This window comes from Rhinoderma darwinii, chromosome 4 (genome assembly GCF_050947455.1).
Source record: "Rhinoderma darwinii isolate aRhiDar2 chromosome 4, aRhiDar2.hap1, whole genome shotgun sequence".
NCBI lineage: Eukaryota > Metazoa > Chordata > Amphibia > Anura > Rhinodermatidae > Rhinoderma > Rhinoderma darwinii.
In genome coordinates this window covers 69583403-69596769 of record NC_134690.1, presented here as the reverse complement: position 1 = coordinate 69596769, position 13367 = coordinate 69583403, and the positions used below count along the sequence as shown (strand labels likewise).

General features: G+C 47.0%; 1 protein-coding gene across 3 annotated transcripts in view; it reads right to left on the bottom strand.

Annotated features, from left to right (window-relative positions):
• The window catches only part of NCK1 (NCK adaptor protein 1), a 108321-nt gene extending 96904 nt beyond the window's left edge, over nucleotides 1-11417 (bottom strand). For all 3 annotated transcript variants that reach the window (XM_075861184.1, XM_075861183.1, XM_075861185.1), the window contains exon 1: nucleotides 11298-11417. The gene's annotated coding sequence lies outside the window, so the exon portion shown is untranslated. The remainder of the gene's footprint in view (nucleotides 1-11297) is intronic.
• Between the last annotated feature and the right edge of the window lie 1950 nt (nucleotides 11418-13367).

The following is a 13367-nucleotide window of genomic DNA, read 5'->3' as shown; positions in this document are numbered from 1 at the left end:
ATTGAACTCAATGGGGATGTAAAACACGCAACAAATAGCAGATATTGCGGGGTTTTTTGCAGCTGAAAAGCTGCAATTCCTCTGCAAAAAAAAAAAAAAAAAAACTGTATACTTACCCAGAATTCTGTTGTCCTTCATCCAGGCCGGTCTCCTTGGATAACATTTCATCCCATATGACCGCTTTAGCCAATCACAGGCTGAAGCGGTCACATGGGATTAAACGTCATCCCAGGGGGGTGGTCTGCAGGATGACAGAGGACATGTATGTGTTTTTTTTATACCTGTTTTCCGCAGCAAACGTTCCCAGGCTTATACGATGTGTAAAGTTACACTGCGTATCCTCCCCGGTGGCCACAGGGAATTCCGGGCGAAATACCGCACCAAACTATTGTGCAGTTTTTCACCGAGACGTCCACTGCGGGAAAACTGCAGCATTTAGCCGGCCTGTTAGCAGGCTGGGCTCCTGGGATGGCGTTTCATCCCAGGAGACCACCGCTACAGCCTGTGATTGGCTGTAGCGGTCCCATGGGATGATACGTCATCCCAGGAGGCCGGCCTGCAAGGTGTTCTTGCACCTGTATACACGTTTTGTATCATTTTGTTGGAATGTGCGGTTCAAACTTTTGTTATATATGTAGGCTTAGTCCCAGTTCTGGGTGTATGTGCAGCGTAGGTCCTCACCTTACAGAGGTCGCCTTGTCGTGGCAGGTGGGCAAATACTTTTTGATCAAAATGTGCACTAAGAACCTCCCTATTATAAGTAGATTTAGCTTTAGTGCATATTTATTTATATTTAGTGGCTTAGGTGGCATTAGTGTTCGCAGAGCGCTGTCGCCATTTCTTTTTCTGCTGTATATTTGCAGTCACAGGTGTTCTTTCACCTGCATACATATTTTGTATCGTTTTGTTGGAATGTGCTGTTCAAACTTTTGTTGTCTTTATGCGGAGGAGGAAACAGGCTTCTGGGAAAAATTCTTTATTTATTTTGAGTAGCGCGCTTTGCGGCGGACGCAAGAAAAAACACAACAACTGCTATTTGCTGCAGTTTTTACCTCCCTATTGAATTCAATGGGCAAAACCCGCAACAAATGCGCAGCGTTTACGCAAATACAACTGACATACTGCAGATTAAAATTTTGCACTGAATGTCAATTTCTGAGCGGTTTTTCCACTCATTTACGCAGCGCGGGTTTAAGATTTGTTCTCTCATCCACTTTGCTGCTACTTTATTACTGTGGATTTTCCGCTACGAATTACTTTGCGAAAAATACGCAGGATATACGCAACGTGTGAACTGACCCTTGCATAGCGTATCCGCCCTGTTTAAACGTAGCCAAAGGCCGGGTTCACACGGGCTAGATATACTGCGTAAAAACTGTGCAGCGTATTCAGCCTGGAACCCACAGTAAATTTTGTTCTAAAAATGCGCACCACGGCTTTTCGGACGGAAGTTCCGCTGCATAAAAAAAAAACGCTCGAACTTACCCCCTCCCTCCTTTGACGTCCTCTCTGGCCTCCTATGATGATGTTGTAGGCCATGTGACATAACTAGACATGCTGCGGGATTAAATTCTGCACCGCAGGTCAATATATATACATTCTCGCTGCGGTTTTTTTCCACAGTGTGGGCATGAGATTTACCAAGTCTCATCCACTTTGCTGCTACTGTAAATTCCGCAGCATTTACGCTACGTGGGAACCCGGCCTAGAGCTGCCCATAGACAGCGATTCCAAAAATCTTATGTGGTTATAGTAAAGGAGAATAAACCACCGTCAGGCAACTCAGATTCCACAGCAATATAATGTTGTGAGCGATGATCCCACGACCACAGTGGAGCGCAGTGCGATAAAGCATTTGTATAGTAGGTGTAAAGTGTTAGGCTGGATTCACACGAACATGTTTGGTCCGTAAAGGACGGAACGTATTTCGGCCGCAAGTCCCGGACCGAACACACTGCAGGGAGCCGGGCTCCTAGCATCATAGTTATGTACGACGCTAGGAGTCCCTGCCTCTCTGCAGGACAACTGTCCCGTACTGTAATCATGTTTTCAGTACGGGACAGTAGTTCCACGCAGAGGCAGGGACTCCTAGCGTCGTACATAACTATGATGCTAGGAGCCCGGCTCCCTGCACTGTGTTCGGTCCGGGACTTGAGGCCAAAATACGTTCCGTCCTTTATGGACCGAACATGCTCGTGTGAATCCAGCCTGACTCTTTCATGATCTCATTAAATTTTTGCCCTATAGGTTTCTATTGAAATCTCATGAGGTTATGCGATATTGCAATGTGATGTTTTTTTTTAGCCCTCCAAAATAAGTCTCTTGCCCTAGATCGTGGAAAACCACAGGCTATATAATATGAATGCAATTTCTGCAATGTGAAATTGTATGCAATATCACATGCTATATTTTGCCATGGAACCTTGAACTTAGAGGAAATACTTCTACAAAAGGCAAAAAAGTCAGAGGCTCCCATACACAGCAGCTTACAAAAATCTGCTGTCTATATGTACTTGGAAAACGTAATTATAGTGGTTAACAATACAACTGGAAAAGGCAGCGGTAATGATTAGTTATGTGCGGCTTTCTAAAATGTTTGGCACAAAAACAAAAAGTTACCATGCAGAAAACTATGATGATCATTGCCGATATCTTCCAATGTAGACTCCTGTAATGTCAAATTAAGCAAAAACCGAAGGGAAAAAAAAAAGTTATGTGCAGAGAGTTATTTCCCGTACAGATGACTGGGTGGACTAAGAAAACAGCCGCTTGGAGGAGAACAGAGTGGGTTTAAAGGGGATTTGTCATCTCTCTCTAGTAATACTTCTATAGTATTCTCCCGGAAATAATAATTCTATATAAACTAATCTTATAATGCTGCATTGTGCCGTTCCTCGATTATTCCTCCTGGAAATGTATACATCGACAATTAAGTGTTACCTTTGCTCTTGTCAATGGGGCGTGTCCCTACACAGCACTGATTGGACAGTGTGTAGACTGTGTAGGGACACGCCCCTGTGACAAGAAGAATGGTAACACGAATTGTCAATTTATTCATACTTTTCCAGGAGAAACAACAAAGGAACGGCACAACACAGAGTTCTAAGATAAAATTCTCCAGAATTGCATTTTAATTTGGAATAAAAATATTTTTTATAGGAAGACATGTCAGGAGAGCTAAGTAGAGGCCTTGAAGTCAACAGGAGATCTAGGGTTTGGCGACTAAAGTTCTACTTCTTGGCACCGCCGCTCTCCTTGTAGGCATGGTCTTGTTTTATATTTATTTCTGCGCCTGCTCAGGTTTCCACTGAAGACGTAAAAGCATTATAAAGCTATATTGCAGTCTGGCTCTCCGTCAATACTAGTTTACATGTGAAGTCCTATGCCAACATAATCGAACCACGTCTGATCAGCAGGGGCCAACCAGTAGGTCACCTACCGATGTCCAGAATGAAGAGGCCACTGGGCATTACGGAGCGTTGAAGCCGATTTGGCTTTATTCTGAAAAATCGCCACTCAAACCCAGGGCTGTGTTAGAACTGCATCTTGACGACATTCTCTCAAATGAAGCCGTGGTGCAATTCTCGACACTGCGCTAGGTCGCTAAAAGCATAGTTTTAGAAAAATTCTAGTCATTGGTTAGGGTAATTGATATGCCATACAAATTTTTGGTGGGAAAACACCTGTAAGATCCCATCCAGTGTCAGGGACTTGTAGGACAAGAAGGTCACCAAGGCATAGAACATGTTAGTCGAAAAGCCCAACTCCGCTCCATCTGTCTTTTCAAATAGAAGTTAGAGGAAAACTGGAGACAAAACTAACCCTATTGAATTTGATACCACTTAAAGCGGTTTTCCAATACTTTTTATTAAAAATCATTGCAATGCTTCTGTCTTGTTATATTATTGTCCCCTATCGGTTTCACAATTTTATATGTTTAAATCAGCTTTATCTGTATTGTTTATATCCTGATGCTTGTTTACAATGAAAGCAATTTCATTACGCATGCACATTAAAAGTCTGTTCATTGCGTATGCGCTTTAAAATACAATTAATTGTGCCTGCACAAAAAAATTTAAAATTATTTGAGCCTTTTAGATTCCGCTTCACTCACTTCTGCCATAAACTCGTGTTCGAGGCATCCTATTGGTCTAAAGCCATCTCAATACCCGTGACACTAGACAGAAGACATCTACAACTTTGAAACTGTAAGTACATTTTAAAAATACTTAAATATTTAATTAGTATTGCTTGATAGTTAATCAGAGGAGGACAACACCTTTAATGGGATCAAAAGTGCCCTATTTTACCTTAAAGGGGATGACCAGGCACGGACAACTAATGACCTATCCACAGAATAGGTCATCAGTATATGATCGGTGGCGGTCCAAGACCCGGACCCCGCACCGATCAGCTGCCTCTGGGCACCGGATGTCCATGCCGGAATCAGAAGGCTCCGATCACAGAACAGCGGCCGAGCTGCAGCTCTGCTCATATTCAAGTGAATAGGAGCAGAGTTGCTGTTCTGCAGCACAGCCGATATGCAGTGTGCGGAACCATCTGCTTCCGGCTCAGAACTCTACAAAACTTCCGGCGCCCAGAGGCAGCCGGAGCAGCTCATCGTGCTGGGTCCAGGAGTCGTAGCCCCACCGATCATATACTGATGACCTATCCGGTAGATAGGTCATCAGTAGTCTGTGCCTGGACAAACCCTTTAAGGGTATGTCCACACGAAGCGTAAAAACTGATATTTCCGTCCAGATCTTTCATGCAGAATTACCGCTGCATTTTCGCATGAGATGCTACAGATTGAAAATCTGTATAACAGGTCGTTTTTCGCACGTGTTTTCTGCTGGGTTTTTGCGCATCGTTTGGATGAGATTTGTTGAAATCTCATTTACTTTGCTTCTACTGTAATACGCTGCGGAATTTCCTATGTAATAGGAAGAAAACAGTTAATCATGGGCGGGAGCGCAAGTTTATCGGCATCTCATGAATGAACTGGAAATGTCCTTACAGTGCGATGCACCAATTAAGGTGTAAGTTTTACCAAAGTACCAGTCACCTACACATAACCCTTAGGCTGAGTTCACACAACCTATTTTCAGACGTAATGGAGGCGTTTAACGCCTCAAATTACGTCTGAAAAAATGGCTCCAATACATCGGCAAACATATGCCCATTACTTTCAATGGGTTTGCCGATGTACTGTGCCAATGACCTGTCATTTTACGTGTCGCTGTCAAAATACGGCACGTAAAATTACAGCCTCGTCAACAGAAGTGCAGGACACTTCTTGGGACGTTTTTGGAGCAGTTTTCTCATAGACTTCTTGAAGTCGTTTTTCATTGACTATTGAAAACCGTTCCAAAAACGGCCGTAAAAACCGCGAGTGGCTTAAAAAAAACGTCTGAAAATCAGGTGCTGTTTTCCGCGAAAACAGCTCCGTATTTTCAGACGTTTTTGGCTCAGCGTGTGAACATACCCTTAGAGGGCAGTCACAAGCGGCAGATTTTATTGCAGAAATTCCAAATCCATGCAGCTGCCGCATGAATGGAAGTTTCAGTCGCAAAAGAATTTTGCAAAAAAAACTGCCACGTGTGACTTCACCCTTATGACGCTGAAGTCCGTATCTCTGCCACGATCTTTTGCTGCCCTAAGTGTAGCAAATAGGTGGTGAAAGATGCTCAAGAAACGTCAAGGAGGGACCTTGAGGCCTAACCCTGTCAGACGGGAAGGGTGGGTACCATATATGGGCCCATCGTACCCATCTAGCATGCTTTTTTTTGCCTTCTACAGGTGTGAAAACCCTCAAAGAGAACCTTTCACCTGCCTATACATGTGCAGCTGGGTGATGCATGTAATAGGCAGGGCTGCACACACCCTGGGGCACATTAATTTTTTTTCCTACCCTCCTCCGTTATTTAGATATCGGTGCGGTTATATTTGGCGCCCGATATTTAAATAACCCCTTGAATTGTCAATGGGGCGCGTAATTGACATCGCTGTGACACTGTCTAATCAGCTACGGACAGTGCCACAGCAAGAGCTGGAGAGAGGAGAGCGTGTGTGTGCAGCTCAGAGCTGTGCGCGCAGACGCTCTTACTCACTTCAGCTCTCGGCAAACAAGGACGACAAGACTGTGTTAACTCTCACAAGAGATCAAAGTCTTGTCCTTGTCTGCCGATAGCTGAAGAGTGAGTGAGCGCATGAACCTCCTTGCCAATTACACGCCCCATTGACAATTCAGGGGGTTATTTAAATATCTGGTGCCAAATATAATGGCACCGATAGCTAAATAACGGAGGAGGGTAGGAAAAAAATGTAAAGTGCCCCAGGGTTTGTGCAGCCCTGCCTATTACATGCTGCACACATACGGGCAGGTGAAAGGTTCAGCCAACTCACAGATCCCCATCTTTCCAGCACCAACGCTTCGTTCCTTCCCGCTGCAGTGTTTTAAAAAAGCTGCAGCGATGACGTGCCAGTCTACGCACGTGATCGTTGCAGCCAATCACTGGTCTCAGCGCTCCTGTACCGTATACCCACTGAGACCAGTGATTGGCTGCAACGATCACGTGGGTAGACGGGCACGTCATCTCTGCAGCTATGTCAAAACACAGCGGCGGGATGGAACAGAGCGGCAGCGTTAGAGTGACGAGGCACCGTGGGTTGAGCAATGGATCTTTTTTTTTTTTGCATCCCTCCTACCGTGGCCAATTTTTTAAATAACTCGGAAAACCCCTTTAAACACCTTTGGCAGTGATAGCAGCCTCCAGTCGCCTTGGGATGTCACAGGGTTTGCACAACTGGATTTGGGGACTTCCTGCCATTCTTCTCTGCAGATCCTCTCAAGCTCTGTCAGGTTGGATGGGGACCGTCGGTGGACAGACATTCTCAGGTCTCTCCAGAGATGTTCGATTGGGTTCAAGTCAGCGCACACAGGACCTTTGGAGCTCAGCCAGAGTGACCATTGGGTTCTTGGTCACCTCTTACCAAGGCCCTTTTCACCCCCAAGTTTGGTGGGGCGGCCAGCTCTAGGAAGAGTCCTGGTTGTTCAAAACTTCTCCATTTAAGAATTATGGACGCCACTGTGCTCTTGGGAACTTTTAGTCCAGCAGAATGTTTTTTGTACCCTTCTCCAGATCTGTGCCTCCACAGAATCATGTCTCTGAGCTCTAGAGGCAGTTCTTTCCTCCTCATGGCTTGGTTTTTGCTCTGATATGCATTGTCAGCTGTGAGACCTTATATAGACAGGGGTGTGTCTCTCCATATCATCTCCAATCAAATTAATTTACCACAGGTGGACTTCAATCAAGGTGTAGAAATAATTCAAAGATGATCTAGAGAAATGGGAGGTGCCCAGAGAATACTTATGTCCATGAGAAATTTGAGCTTTACATTTTTAATAAATTTGCAAACATTTCTAACATTCTGTTTTCACTTTGTCATTATGGGGTCTTGTGTGCAGAGTGATGGAGATACTTGGATTTTTTTTTTTTTGTGTGTGTGTTTAGGACAAGGTTTCAACATAGGGCTGGGCGATTTTGGCAAAAAATAATATCATATCTAATTGATTATAATTTCTGTTAACTGGCAAGGAACAGGTTAACAGAATCTATAATCAACGAGGCACTGTGTGCATTAACATCCCTCTCTGGCCATCACCCCCTCGGCCCGTCTCAAACATTGCAGTCGAGAGCAGTGTAAATTGCAGCAGGGCTGGGCAGATAGCGCCGAGCGGGCACTCTGGGGAGAGATTACATTATAGCGTCTGAAGTCTGAGCAGGACCCTGTGCAGTACCAGTCCCACAACAGGGTTTTAAATAAAAGGACATTAAGGCCCGATTCACACGACCCTGATTGGATCGTGACAAACGGTCCACGTGTCACCCGGCCAAACGTGGTACATGTGAACGGGACTAGTGGCATTGTAGTCATTTAGAGTACAGTCACACAACAGTGAAACAAAATGACCATTAATAACTGACCAATCCCCTGAAAACACCACAGGGCCCACACACAGGGCCACAGGGCCCACACACAGGGCCACAGGGCCCACACACAGGGCCCACACACAGGGCCCACACACAGGGCCACAGGGCCACAGGGCCCACACACAGGGCCACAGGGCCCACACACAGGGCCACAGGGCCCACACACAGGGCCACAGGGCCCACACACAGGGCCACAGGGCCCACACACAGTGCCACAGGGCCCACACACAGTGCCACAGGGCCCACACACAGTGCCCACACACAGTGCCCACACACAGTGCCCACACACAGTGCCCACCCACAGTGCCACAGGGCCCACCCACAGTGCCACAGGGCCCACCCAGTGCCACAGGGCCCACCCACAGTGCCACAGGGCCCACCCACAGTGCCACAGGGCCCACCCACAGTGCCACAGGGCCCACCCACAGTGCCACAGGGCCCACCCACAGTGCCACAGGGCCCACCCACAGTGCCACAGGGCCCACCCACAGTGCCACAGGGCCCACCCACAGTGCCACAGGGCCCACCCACAGTGCCACAGGGCCCACCCACAGTGCCACAGGGCCCACCCACAGTGCCACAGGGCCCACCCACAGTGCCACAGGGCCCACCCACAGTGCCACAGGGCCCACCCACAGTGCCACAGGGCCCACCCACAGTGCCACAGGGCCCACCCACAGTGCCACAGGGCCCACACACAGTGCCACAGGGCCCACACACAGTGCCACAGGGCCCACACACAGTGCCACAGGGCCCACACACAGTGCCACAGGGCCCACACACAGTGCCACAGGGCCCACACACAGTGCCACAGGGCCCACACACAGTGCCACAGGGCCCACACACAGTGCCACACAACCTTGCAGATAGCACCCCCCCTTATAAATCACAGCACCCCACCCTTCTTGTAGATCGCGGCCAAGGTAGAGGCCACTAGTGGCCGATTTCCCAGCCAGACGTTGCCGACTCTGACGAAGGATACAGCTCCTAGTGTGAGCTACAGTGGCGCTATCTACAAGAAGGGGGGGTTGCGATCTGCAAGGGGGGTGGTGGCACTATACTGGGAGTCTCTGCTTCCCCACGGAACTGCTATTCCATACGGTTTCATTTTGTTCACTACAGAACAGCAGTTTCGTGGGGAAGCAGAGACAGACCGGGCGCAGCTGATCAGACGGGGCGGCGGGCGGACCACGGCCCTACTAAAGAATCGATTCAACGATTCTGTTAAAAACAGAAAATCGCCAGAGGCCTTGAGGGCGAATTAATCTAATTCATCTACCCAGCCCTACCTCAACATAACAAAGTAAAAGGGTCCGAAGACATTGTAAAGAATTCACCAGAAGTGAGACCTGATCACCGGAGGAAAGGATAGGAGAGTAAGCGCAGCTTCACAAAACTGTATTACAGACGCAACTACTAGTCCCCCTGCTTTTCTACTGAACCAAAGTGCTATTTAAACCACGGAGAAGGGGGTGTTGCGTGCATAATACACAACAGCCATATTCCGGTCACGGAAAACCATCTTTTTATGGTCTACTTTTTAAGCTCAATGACATTTGATGAACAAAGTAGTCGTCCGTCTGCTCCGATCTGCTGTCTACGGAGGCTGCATAGTTGGCCGATTATAGGCAATGGCTGACCGTGCAGCTGCCCAGACAAAGCCAAGTAGAGCCACCAGTCCACAAAGTGGAACAGCACTTCTCTAGCATCGCTGCCATGTCATTCTAGCAATTGGATCACCTCCAATCGTGACATTTCCAGCTCGTCGACCCTCTCATAGGTATCCACAGCTTCCACAAATATGAATGTGTTGTCACAGGATAGATATTAATGACATATCGCGAGGATCTTCCACTGGTGACAACATTGAAAGAAGTGGAAGCGACAGAAACCGAGGAGAGGGTTAGGGGTCTGGGAGATGGGAATCCCAACCATATTGAAAACAAACATGTCCCTGAACTGATTTGTGAGGGGAGATGAGCAGGTATACATGGCAAACACTGAAATCCATCAACGTGAAGTCCTCCTAAACCCAAACGTGACACCTATGACACGTCATGAGATTCTAGAACAAAAAAAAAAACATTTACACCACAATCCCCTTAGTTAATGTAATCATAAAGGAAAAAAAATGTAAAAACCCACAGCCACGACTACGGCTGGTCATAGGCACAGAAATTCAAACCCAGAGGAACGCACCGTCGTGTCTTCATTTCTGGAAGTTTTTTATTAGATCAATTAAGCACAGACATTAAATGGAAAAATAATACGACTGCAGCAGAAATCAGTACAATTCTTCGCTTTGCCCCACATAGTAATGCCCGATACTAACAGGACAACTAGATTGGAGATTAAAATAGTCACCCAACTGTACCCAGTGCTGACGGAACTTCCAGCACTGACGGAACTTCCAGCACTGACGGAACTACCAGCACTGACGGAACTACCAGCACTGACGGAACTACCAGCACTGACGGGAAATAAAAAGTAAACAGTAAGAGGGGGGGGGGGATTTTAAAAAACACCACACATACACACCTGATGTCCAGTTAACTAGAAAACTCATGGCTGACTACCGGACAAAAAGACCCAACCAGATGGATTGTTCTTTGACAAGTAAATGCTGCCGGTTATCGGTGATTTGCATGAAAGAATGCGAACCATTAATATCTGACAATCAGAAGAATTACTCAAGATCTCAGAAGACAATGCTGGTTACGGCACGACAACACAATGAATCGCAACATCTGCAATCATAGGAGCGGCAAATATACCTCCCCTGACAGACACGAGGGGGGCTTATACAATCATAGCAAATCCACAGGATAAACTAGAAGTGTCAGATAAGTGGAGAACAGAGTCACCTGACGGCTGAGGCCACCACATCCAGGTGGAGAATGAATGGAGACGCTCTTTATACATACAAGTCTATGGGAGCCCAACCAGCGTGGCCAGGGGTCCCCATTCTCCCAATTAGTGAAGGTCCCAAAGGTGGCACCCCAACCCCAGACATTTAGGGCATATACTATGGAAAAGCAATAAATGGTTCTATAGTGAGTGTATATATGTGTGTGTGTGTGTATATATATCGCATGTAAATGAACATACTATACTTAGTGATGTTACAGTATATTATATTATACACAACAGATGACATCCACATTCTCACTATACAGGTAGACCCTACAGAGGAGTCAGTGTGCTGCTGCCAGCTCCACAGGCCTCACACTCAGCACTGCAGCGCCACACACATTGCAAACAATGAACCCCCCACAGCACCCAGCGGCGGTGGCCCACTCTCACCTGAATATTGCGGCTCTACACACTAGTGACCAGGTCCTAGAGCGCCCCGATGCCCGGTCACACTATCCACCGCCCGCAACACCGACCTCCACCGACTACAGACAGCGGAACCAGCCCAACCCCGCCTACAAACCCCGCCCAGGCAACGTAGCAACAACCACGCCTCTCCAATTACCACGCCCATCAGATTACCCACCTCCCCTCTAAGGTAAAAAGCCTATTAACTCCTCCGCCTCCCTGTGAACTCTTAGGTACTCAAACGTGAGGGTTATGCAGCAGACACCTGCGGCAGGGAAAGAGTTACTGGGCGTGGCGATCCAGCACATTCAGCTCGTCGCTTTCCACCTAGGGCAGACACATGAGACGTCAATCATATCTCGCTGGTGACGTTCTACCCTGCCAGTTTGCGGCCACGCCTCCTGGAACCGTTTCCTCCGGCATGAAGGATGAATGATTGGATGACGTCAGCTAGCGACGAGCGCATGCGCAAAAATGTGCTGTACGTCGGCAGCGCTGTCGGTACAGTAGTAACCAGGTTTGTATAGGCAGCTACGCGGAAGAGGTCACATGACGTCATGATTTTATACGGTCATTTTTGTTGCAAACACTTAGTGTTTTAAATGCTGTCTAGACTGAATTGTGCGCAGCAGACGCATGACGTCATACTGTGGCACGGTAGCGTGTAATTTCTGTTGGGGGAGGGGTTGGGGTTGTAGCTGCATTTTGAGAAAATCACCAAAATATGTTGACAGCTGCAAATTTTTTAGGTCGCATCTAACAATTTCTTACAACCAATAAGATTGCGATTTTTCCAGGGTAGGTTCAAAAATCAGTCATTAAATTGTCATTCAGCGGGGCTAATCTTTGGTTTTTCTGCGCAGAATACACATATAAGCATGCAAACAAAAATCTGCGCAGAAATTTTCTATAGCATGTGAATGGGGTTTGCGGGTATGTTCACACGCTTAGCAAAAAACGTCTGAAAATACGGAACTATTTTCAAGGGAAAACAGCCCCTGATTGTCAGACATTTTTTAAGCCGCTCGCGTTTTTTACGGCCGTTTTTGGAACTGTTTTCAATAGAGTCAATGAAAAACGCCTCCAAGAAGTGACCTGCACTTCTTTTCCACAGCCGTTTTTTTACGCAGCCGTTTTTCGTCTGACCAGAACGCCGTTTTTTCCATTGAAATCAATGGGCAGATGTTTGGAGGCGTTCTGCTTCCGATTTTATGGCCCGAAAAATGGCCGAAAAGAAGCCGTGTGAACATACCCTGACATGCATGTGAAGCAGGTTGTCATCGAATTTGATGCAGATTTTGGCGTCTTAACCCCTTAAAGGGGTTTTCCAGCTTCTAACAACTGATGACCTATCCACCAGATAGATCATCAGTACATGGTCTGTGGGGGTCCGACACCCGGACCCCGCAAAGATCAACTGGTCCGGTGCCTCTGGGCATCGGATGTCCATGCCGAAAGCAGATAGCTCTGGCCACGGAATAGCGGCCGAGATTGCAGTACTGTTCAAGTGACTTGGCCCGGACCTGCAGTTCTTGTACATGGCCACTATTCTATGTACGGAGCCAGCTGCTTCCAGCTCAGTACATTGCATTATGTGCCACAACATCTGGTGCCCGGAGGCAGGCGGATTGGTGTGGGGTCCGGACCAATCATATACTGAATACCTATGTGATCAGTTGTCAGAATGTGGAAAACCCCTTCCCGCCGCAGCCCTTTTTCAGATTTTAACTTTGTTTTTTTCCTCCCCATCTTCCAAAAGCCATAACTTCTTTATTTTCCCGTCGATATAGTCCTATGAGGGCTTGATTTTTGCGGGACGAGTTGTAGTTTTTCGTAGCACCATTTTTGTGCCATATAATGTACTAGGACACGGGGAAAAAATAATTTGTGGGGTAAAAAATGAAAAAAAAACGTTTCCTCCATGGTTTTTTGCGTGCCATTTTTACGGAATTCACTGTGCAATTAAAAAAACATGTTAACTTTATTCTGTGGGTCAATACGATTACGGCGACTACGCTATTGTTGCTCGAGCGCGATGCCGCTAGTTAGGGT